The sequence below is a fragment of the Suricata suricatta genome, chromosome 12, assembly GCF_006229205.1.
Source record: "Suricata suricatta isolate VVHF042 chromosome 12, meerkat_22Aug2017_6uvM2_HiC, whole genome shotgun sequence".
Taxonomy (NCBI): Eukaryota; Metazoa; Chordata; class Mammalia; order Carnivora; family Herpestidae; genus Suricata; species Suricata suricatta.
In genome coordinates, this window is record NC_043711.1 from 45,936,459 (window position 1) to 45,946,822 (window position 10,364).

General features: G+C 49.3%; 1 long non-coding RNA gene across 2 annotated transcripts; it reads right to left on the reverse strand.

The window, feature by feature from the left end:
- Nucleotides 1-2,984: 2,984 nt before the first annotated feature.
- LOC115273039 lies at nt 2,985-9,331 on the reverse strand. Of its 2 annotated transcripts, none has more exons than XR_003900627.1 (3): nt 9,267-9,331; nt 6,802-6,950; nt 2,985-3,045 (listed from the first exon to the last, which is right to left on the reverse strand). It is a non-coding gene; the product is annotated as an uncharacterized LOC115273039 (long non-coding RNA). The 2 variants fall into 2 exon arrangements; XR_003900626.1 differs by lacking the exon at nt 2,985-3,045 and adding an exon at nt 5,694-6,086.
- Between the last annotated feature and the right edge of the window lie 1,033 nt (nt 9,332-10,364).

Below are 10,364 nucleotides of genomic sequence, written 5' to 3' on the forward strand. Positions count from 1 at the left end.
TTTCTGTTTGTCACTGGCAAACGTGAGTGGAAGGGTGTAAAACAGTTGATGCAGCCTCACCTTATTCCTACTTTTTAAGGAGAAACATACTTCCTTATAGTTACCCCTAAAAAAATACCCCCGAAGACCAATACACCATGATGTCAATAGTGGTTTGTCACCTTTGCTGCAGTTAGAAGTGATCTTAATTGTTTTTGTTTAATCTTCTATAGTAAGACTGAATTACTTTAGTATCAAGGGATAAAAATACCATCGGTTTGTTCTAATTTCTTCAATATTTAAAAACAGAGCTCTAAGTTATTTGATTGTGTTGTTAATGGTATTTGCTGGAATTGGGGCTTCCCTGTTATTTCCTTTAAGGGGTGCCTGGGTGACTCAGTGGAGGGTCTGACTCTTGGTTTCGGCTCAGGTCATGATCTGAGTCTTGAGGTGGAGCCCTACATCGGGCTCTGTGCTGAGCGTGGAGCCTGTCTGGGATTCTCTCTCTCTTTCTCTCTCTCTCTCTCTCTCCCTCCTCCCCTGTTTGCTCGCTCTCTCTCTTTCTCAAAAAAAAAAAAGATCCTGGGGATTAATTTATACGTTAAGGCATTAAGGTCACAGACTCTTAAGTTCAGCTTATGAAATAAAATATGTTTGCAAGTAGCTTCTTTTTGTATCCAATCTCTCACTTTTCTAAATGCCAGAACTCAAAAATCTTTGGCAAGCAAGATACCCAGAGGCCATTACAATGTCTCCCCACAAGTCACTCTACATGGCTGTGAGTCACTGGCTCTGGGCTCATATCAGGGGCTAATATATACACAGAACAGACCTGCAAAAGCTATTTCTGCATCTTCTCTATGGATCTTGTCTGAACTTGGCTCATGGCACCTTCCGTGAAGATCCCTTTGGTAGATGCCCCTTGTACACTTTATGAGGAAGTTTAGTTTCTACAATGCACGGTTGTGCTCCCTGTTAGGAAACATCGAAATGAGGCTATTTATCTTGGTTTCTCTTTGCCTTTGCTGCTGGGAGGCCTAGAATCAAATTTGGTGCTCAATTAAAGGGGACTTCCTTTAGCCAGGTTTCTCTGTCTTGTTAAATAGTACTATCATCTATCTCTCCGGCTGAAGCCAGAAATCCCAGACAGCATTCTAGAATTTTCTGTCTCCTTGTCACGCTTATCCACCCAGGTGCTTGTTTTCTTTGAAATCTCTCTTTCTAATCCATCCATCTGCCATTTCCTGCATGTGTTGCTCAGAGGGTCTAACTGACCTTCCTGAGTCTCACCTTACCCTGCTCCCTCATCCACCCCCCTTAGCCCAAACCAAAAGTCTGTCTTCTATACTAACAAGTAAGTGGTCTTTCTGACATGCCAGCCTGATCTTGTAGCCTCCCAGTTATAAATCTTTACGCGTGCGATTTCGACTCCTTAGCCTCTCTTTCACGTCTCCATCGGCCAATCTCAACTACAGTCTTCCTTGACTCCAGCCACGCTCAACAAGGCACACCCACCACTGGCCTCTGGGGTTCTGCACATCCTGTTCCCTTGCCTCGAATGCCCTTCTCTCTTCCCCTCCCCTCTCTGGCGTGGTTAATGCCCCGACTCTTGCTTCCGAGTTTCTTCCTGGAGGCCATCCCTGGTCCCTTCTCCCACCCCAGACTGGCCAGGTGCCCCTCCTGGGATTTCCACGCTTGCCCAAAGTTCTCCTGACACAGCGTCCACCACAGGGAATCGCAGGGAGGGGGCTGTCTGCATCTGTCCCCTGCTCCAGCAGCAGTCCCCAGAGGGCCTGATCCCAGGTCTGTTTCCTGCTGCATTCCCAGGGCCACCACAGCGCCTGGCCTGCAGCTCATGCTCCCTGAGTATCTGTCAAAGGAATGAATAAACTAGTTTCCTGGCACAGAATTGCTTCCTTCCGTCCACCCCCTCTCCCTCACCCTCACTATTTATCTGTTGCTTGTCCCTAGTGCTTTATAGAGTGCATTTCAGTTACCCTAAGCCAACCTGTAGGAGATTGTCTTTCAGAAGTGGTCACAATTCCCCTTTCCTTGCCGCACATCCCCTGGAGGACCCATCTCCCACCCCCTGAGCCTGTGTCGCAGCCTGATGAATAGCATGCAGCTGATGGAATGGGGCTGTTCCGCTTTCATTCAGGCAGCCTCGAATGCTTCCGGGCGCCTCTTGGAAGGGCCGAGCTGCCGCGTGAGCCAGCCCGAACCGGCCTGCGGAGGAGGAGGGCACAGCTCCGGAGCCCCTCCGCCACCCTGACCCCCAGCGCGTGGGCCGCCACAGGCTTGGCCCCAGGCAGCCCCACAGACTGCAGGGCTGCCATGTGCCCAGGGGACATCCACAGATCTTGGCCCAGATCCCTGGGCCTGCCTAGTTTGACAAACAGACCGGGGAGTAGCAAAAAAGGCTTGCTGTTATAAAGGCCCGTGTGTGAAGGTGGTTTGTCACAGCAGGTCTTGGTATTGTTCCTCGTAGCTGACCTCACGCGACCCGTTCTCCCTCCAACTGCCGGTTACTACTTGGAAGCTTCCAGGGGTTAGACTCAGACTCGTCTTCTTTCTGTCTAGCAGCTTAGGGAAACTAGCCCGAATCTGTTTTTAAGGGCAGAATTATAAAGCGTACCCCAGCTTTTAGGTCACCAGAACCCTCCTTTATCCTTCTTATTACCCCTCTTCTAGCATCTTCCCCCTCCACCCCTACACACAAAGCAAATTTTAATTTAATTCTTCCTTGAACCCTATCTAAAGTATCCACATGTCTCTAGCACAGAGACCCTTAAAACCAGCCCAGTGACTGGCTCTGAAGTGTGTGTGACTTGGTGCTAGTAACTGGGTCCTCCAGGACTTCCAGCGAGTCCCTTGACTTCTCTGAGTTTCAGTTTTCCTGTCTGTAAAATGGGCACTACAGTTCTACCCACCTCCAGGGCCTTTGAAAATTCATCCAGCCCATGAATACTTACGAGGGCCTCTTGCATGCCAGGCAGCGTTCTAGGCTGGGGACTTAGCACTGAGCAAATGCAGGGGGGATAATCTTGGTCCTTTGAAGCTTACATTCTTCCAGAGGGAGACGGACAATACAGAATGAGTAGAAGAAGCAAATTATGTAGTGTGATTGAAAGTTAAATACCATTGCAAAAAATAAATCTGAAGAAGGAGGATCAAGAGGGTGGAGAGGGGGCTGGCAGTGTGGGTCTTGGTTGCAGTTTTAAATAGACTATTGTTAGGATAGGTCTTGTTTTAAATAGACTATTGTTAAGGTAGGGGCGCCTGGGTGGCTCAGTCGGTTAAGCGTCCGACCTCAGCTCAGGTCATGATCTCGAGGTTCATGAGTTCAAGCCCCAGGTCTGAGCTGTCAGCCCAGAGCCTGGAGCCTGCTTCGGATTCTGTGTCTCCCTGTCTCTCTGCCCCTCCCCTGCTCATGCTCTGTCTCTGTCTTTCTATCTCACTCTCAAAAATAAATACACATTTAAAAAAATTTTTTAAAAAGAAGCTCAGAAGTGCATGTGCCTGGAGGGGAGTGCGGGGCCAGAGCTCCAGGAGAAGCAGGAAGAGAAAAGGAGCAGGGAGATTGCTTGGGGAGCCTGGGGCTTGGGTTTTCCTCTGAGTAAAACGGGCAGCCAGTGGAGGGCTTTGGTCAGAAAGATAAAGCTTGCTGCTCGACCAGCACGGTGCCTGGCCTGGAATAAGGCCTGCATAGTTTTAGAGCAGACAGAACTGTGGGTGTCTCGAAGGAGACAGCAGGGCCCCTCTGAGGAATGTGAGGCCACGGCCGGACTGGTAACGTACCAGTCCGCCTCTGTACTTCTCCAAACACACAGCTGCAGGGAGCTGGTGGGCACGTTTGCATGACGGCCATGGAGCCTCTGGGCCAACATGTCACAGGAGAACACTTTGGAGGCTTAGCAGTAGCAAGCTCTACTTTGATGATGGTGGTGCCACCTGAGGCAGCTACCCGGAAAGATCCCAAGGACCCCCCCAAGAGGAAATAACCTTGGGGCAAGAGGGAGTGTCAACCACTTTATGAGTTTAAAATTTGTCTTTATAAACTGGGAGCTCTGCGTGGGGCGCTCTGGCCAGGAGTGACTACAAAGACACTGTGACGTTCCGTGTCAAGAATCAGGGAGGCGGGTGTGGGCTGGAGCCAAAGATGCAGTCCATTGATCCCTCTGGAGTGCTAGGGGCCGGGCGTTCTAGAAAACAGGAGGCACAGATAGGGCAAAGGAGAGAGTGAGGTGATAGGCATGCTGCTGATTGGACAGGAGGAAGCTGGGACTCAATCACGTGAATGTCAAGAACTGGCATGTCCGTGTTTGTGTCCTCAGCTGCTGGAGATGGTTGAGTCAGTTGACCAGCGCTGTTCTTGCTGTTAACCACATTCTGCAGAGGGAGTTGGCCGTGTTATCCCTTCCTCACATGTAGGTCCCCTTCCAGCCTGCCTCATGGGCTGTCCCTCTCCGTTATGCAGGCCGTGAACCACGGGGACCCGCTAAGAAGCACAGAACAGGGAGCCATTGCCCCCGCCCCCCGTGGCTACCAGCCAAGGCGTTTAGACTTGGGTGGGCTCCGAATGCCCCCACAGCAGCGGGGCTCCGGCTTAGAGTGCGTCAGTGCCCAGGGCATGCGTGCCACTGTGGGCTGGGGGTCAAGGAGTCTGTGATGGACTTGAGCCTCACCACTGTTGGGCCTCCCGGGTGCTCCTGCTGCTGCAGGGCTGAGGCTTGGGACTGCATAGACCCCCCAGGAGTTTCCAACCAAATACAATTTCAGGCCTCACCCTGATGAATACTCTGATTTCTTTGGTTCAGGGTGAGGTGTGAGCATCCCAAGTTCATTCTCTTCCAGTGATTCTGTGGAGCCACCAGGATTGAAAACTCCTGGTTTGCTCCATGCTCCTCACCTCCCTGGGCTTTAGGTGAGGACCTGCATAATTTATCTACGAAGCTGGAAAACATTTTAGAACAAAAGGAGTCACAGGTGATAATCGCAAGGGCTCACCAGGTATCAGCCAGGGTTAGCCTGAACATGTCCCCATGTGAAGTCAATTCCAGTGTAGCCAGATGGGGCTTCGGCCCTGCCCAAGGTCACAAAGGTGATGAACAACAGAACCCAGACTTGGAACCCAAGCTCCTCTCTCTTGAGTTGTCAGTCACTTTCCCAGAACCTCAATTACTCAGTCTGTGAAATGGGACTAGAATGCCTATATTACTCCATAGTGACCGACTATAAAAGGAGACCATCTTCCATGAAAATGCACTTTGAAAGATTGAGCCACTCTCTGGAATGGGAAGGCACTTTTATTCTTATTATTTTAAGTTTTATTTGTTTATTTTTGAGAGAGAGAGTGTGTGTGTGTGCAAGTGAGGGAGGGGCAGAGAAAGAGGGAGAGAGAGAATCCCAAGCAAGCTCTGCACTGCCAATGTAGGGTCTGACCCGGGGCTCAAAATCTCAAACTATGAGATGATCTGAGCTGAAATCGAGAGTCAGGTGCTTAACTGACTGAGCCACCCAGGTGCCCCCAGAAGGCATCTTTGTTATTGTGTGTCTGTGGCCACCAGAGCCAGGCCAGGATCTACCCGTCTTGAGTTAGAGCAACCACAGCTATTTGGATAATAAATAATAAATGTGGCATATTAGCTAAAATAACCTTGGCAAAGTGGGAAAAGTGGAGAGATGGGAATCATAGAGGCATTTAATAGGAGCACCATTCCCGGGATCCAGGCGGAGCAGAGGCAGGCTCTTAGGATGAGGGAAGATAAGAATCTCAGAGTGGCCCACAAGCTAAATGGGAATCAATAATGTTGTCTCTAAAAATAATGAAGTTACTGTGACACATAAATAGAAGCACGGCTTGTGTCAACCATGAGATCATCCTAGAGGACCTCTCCGACTCGATGATAGTGTCAGCATGAAGAGGGTGGAGATGACTCTGGAACTGCAATTGCTGAGGCTGTGGTGGTAGAAGGTGGGGGCTGTCGATGAAATCCTTTCCAACCTGCACATTTTGCAGATGAAAACACTGAGGCCCAACAATGAACAGTTTACTGATGGAGCTCAGACTGGGCTCAAGGTCTGGGACCAGTCACTCCAGTCTCTCCCTGTGTGTTTATGTCAAAAGAAATGCCCGTTAGGACTTCAACAATAATACTAACTGTCTCCCCCACCCTTCCAACTAACAGCAATTTTCTCTCATCATCTAATACCCAGTCCCTGTTCAATTTCCCCCAGTTGTCTCAAAAACAGCCTCATGGTTCATTTGTTCAAATCAGGGACTAAATTCCTCTCTCAATCTGCACACTGCATTTGCTTGAGTCTGCTTTAGTTTTTAACAATTTCCTCTCTCTTTTTAAATGCTATTTATTAGGTGAAAAAAAGAAACCCTGAGTTGGGGGGGGCATCTGGATGGCTCAGTCGTGGTAGAGCATGTGACTCTTGATCACAGAATTGTGAGTTCAATCCCAACACTGGGTGTGGAGCTTACTCTAAAAAAAAAAAAGTTATTTAGTTTTGTAAAAGAGAGAGCACGTGAAAGGAGGAGAGATGAGCAGAGCGGGAAAGAGAGAATTTCAAGCAGGCTCCATGCTCTGCTCAGAGCCTAATGTGGGGCTTGATCCCACAACCCTGGGATCATGACCTGGGCTGATATCAAGAGCCAGAGGCTCAACCAACTGAGCCACCCAGGAACCCTAAAAAGATTTTGTAAAATAAAAAATACATAAATAAAGAAAACAGGAAACCCTGGGTTATTTGTCTTGTAGAACATGTCGCATTATAGGTGTAACTGAATGTGTCCTGGGGGTGGCTGTGACTCACCTCCAACTCCCTGTAGCTCCTGTAAACTCCAGATCTTGTTTTAGGCTCAGAATCTGCGGCAGCATTCCTTTATAGGCGGTGCCCCGTACTATCCATTGCATCCGCGAACTTCTCATAATGTCCTGGGGGGCTTGTATCTGTCCAAAATACTGGGGCATTTAAAAGACAAACAATTACATGTCCTTTTACATTTGTCCAAACGTGTAGATGGTACAATGTCAAGACTGAATGTGAACTTTGGATTCCAGGTGATAACCGTGTGTCAATGTAGGCTCATGGATTGTAACAAATAGGCCGCTCTTGGGGTGTGGGGGGTGTTGGTAGTTGGAGGGGCTGTGTGTGTGGGGAAAGGGGTTATATGGAAAATCTCTATACCTTCTCCATTTTTGTATGAAACTAAAACTGCTCTAAAAAGACAAAGTCTATTTTTAAAAAATGTGAAGAGGAGCACCTGGATGGCTCAGTTGGTTGAGCGTCAGTTGAGTGTCCGACTTTGGCTCAGGTCATGATCTCACAATCTGTGGGTTCAAACCCCACATCGGGCTCTGTGCTGACAGCTTGGAGCCTGGAGCCTGCTTTGGATTCTGTGTCTCCCTCTCCCTCTGCCCCTGCCCCATTCATGCTCTGTCTGTCTGTCTGTCTCTCTGTCTGTCTCTCTCTCAAAAACTATTTTAAAAAATTAAGGGGCATCTGTGGGCTCCATTGGTTGAACACCTGACTTCTGCTCAGGTCATGATCTCACAGTTTGTGAGTTTGAGCACCACATTGGGCTCTGAGCTAACAGCTTAGAACTTGGAGCCTGCTTCGGATTCTGTGTCTCCTTCTCTCTCTCTGCCCCTCCCCTGCTCACTGTCTGTCTCTCTGCTATCAAAAATGAATAAACACTGGGCGCTATGGTTCTGTTTTCCATAACTTTCTGTGCTTAAGAATCTCCTTGAGTGTTTGTTAAAATGTAGAGTCTAAAGAAAGTGGGCCTTGTAGTCTCTGTTTTTGACAAAACACCCTCCTTTCTCCTATGATTCTCACAATCAAGCAGGTTACAAAAACTCAGCAGAGAAAGGTGTCTGAAAACTCTGTTGATGATCCATGACCCGCTGCCATTGGGCAATGAGTTCTGGTGACATGTACAGTGGACCCATTAACAGGCGGGTCCTCCTTGGGGGCCCAGATCGACCTGCCTGCCACTGGTAACTAGCCACCTGGTACCTAACACCTGATAACTAATCTTGCCTCTAAGCCCATAGCTGACTGGACGTTAGACAGCTGGTTGACCCAGGGTGACTCAGTCACAACTGTCCTCCCAAGCATTTTAAATTAAAAATTCTAGACTAGCTATTGCTGGGTGTCTGATCTGACAATTTATGTGAAGTTATGGTCAGTACAAGCTAAGTGATGGGGAAGCACCAAAGAGAAGTCTTATTTTTAAAAAGGCCCTGAAGAGAGAAAAGAGAAGGGGGAGAAGAGGAAGGAGAAGAACAAGGGGGGGAATTAGTGGGGAGGGGAAAAGGGGGGTGGATATACAAAATTGGGGGTTGGAGAGAAAAAGGAGAAAGAGTTTAGTGAGCTAAATAGTGGCCCCCAAAGATATATAGTCACCCAGAATCTCGGAATAAGATTTTGTTTGGAAAAAGGATCTTTACAGATGTTACTAAGTTAAAGATCTAAAGATGAGGTGACCGGGGCATCTGGGTGACTCAGTCCGTTAAGTGTTTGACTTCGGCTCAAATCGTGGCTTCCCAGTTTATGGGTTTGAGCCCCACGTGGGGCTCTCTGCTGACAGCACAGACCCTGCTTTGGATCCACTGTCTGCTTCTCTCTCGGCCCCTCCCTTGCTCTCTCAAAAATGAACATTAAAAAAATAATTTTAAGCTGAGATGACCCTGGGTTTGATGGGGGCTCTAGATCCAATGACTCGTGTCCCCAGAGATGAAAGGAGAAGGATGCAATGCCAAGGACTGCTGGTGGCCTCTACAAGCTTGGAGAAAGACAAGCCACCACTGCTCCTTCAGAACCTCCAGAAGGAGCCAGCGCTGCGGACATCTTGACTTCAGATCTAGCTCCAGGGCTGGGAGAGGATCAACTTCTGTTGCTGGGAGAGGATCAACTTCTGTTTTAAGGCACCACATTTGTGGTGAGCTGTTATGGCGGCCAAGGGAATCTAACAAATCCTGAGAGGGAGAAATGGCTGGGAGGGAAGAGAAAGGGAGGGCAAGTGAGGGAAGCAGAGAGAAAGTGGGAAGGAAGGAGAAAGTCAGAATGGCGGTATCCGGTACCAGGGAACTGGGGAGACAATGTGCCTGTCCTCTCTTGGTCCCTCCCCAGTGTCCATGCCCATTGCCCCTGGCTCATCTGAAGATTCCATGTTAGCTTCCCGAGGGGCCCCCGGCATCCTGACAGGACTCAACCACCTAAGAATTCCTTCCATGCCTGCTGGAATGCTCCAGAACAAAGGCAGTGGGGCATACCTTGAAGGTTTTACAGAGACTGAGGTCTCTCCTCTTGCTTTCTGCCTCCTGTAGTGTTATTCTTTATTAGCCAGAGCAGCTAGTCCTTCTGAAACCTTCTGTGTGCCAGGCACAGAGTTAAATGCTCTTTGGGCTTCATCTTGGTGGGTTTTCCCAACCACTCCAACCGGAGTGTGGGCTGCCACAGGAGAGGGAGAAACTTGGGTGAATCAGGGAGGTAATGACCCTGTCCAGGGTCATCAGCAGGAGAGGGATGATCAGGATTCAAAACCACAGGCTGGTGGTTGAACGCTGTGCTCTGCGGCTTCTCTCCAGCATACTTGGGATGAGGATAACCAGGAAGTCCCATGTGTTTTCACACTCATTTGTTACTGAAACCGAAACAGACTTTCATTGGCATTTTATTTGGGAGAATGGGGACCTGAGAGGTTGTTACCTGGGCCTCTCAGCCATGGGTGCCTCCCCTCTGTCCCTGGGGTCTACACTCCATGACCTGCCTGGGGAGGCAAAGGAAAAGGAGCAGGAAGAGGAAGGCTGAACACAAAGCCCAGATATAAGTCCCGCAGACTTCTGGGTGCCCCCAATTACCCCGAGTCTTCCTGCCAGCCTGGAACTCTCCATCCCAGTCCCGCCAGGGCCAGTGTCTGGTGTCTCCTCTGGTCTCCTACAGGGGAGTTGGAGTGGGGGCAGGGAGGGAGGGCAGGAGCCTGGGAGGCAAAGCTGTCCTCACGGATGTGGGACCCTGGAAGAGCCAGCCTCCCCTCTGTGGGCCTCACTGTCCTCATCTGCCAAATGGAGACAACAATGATATCCACCGCAAAAACAGCACTGTAAATATGTGCCATTTTTTGTATGTCAGTTCTCTTTTACCAATGAGAATTTCAGGGGCACCTGGGTGGCTCAGTGGGTTAAGCGTCTGACTTTGGCTCAGGTCGTGATCTCATGGTTTGTGAGTTCAAGCCCCCCATCGGGCTCTGTGCAGACAAGCCAAGAGCCTGGAGCCTGCTTCGGATTCTGTGTCTCCCTCTCACTCTGCCTCTCCCCTGCTCTCTCTCTCTCTCTCTGTCAAAAATAAATAAACATTAAAAAAAATTTTTT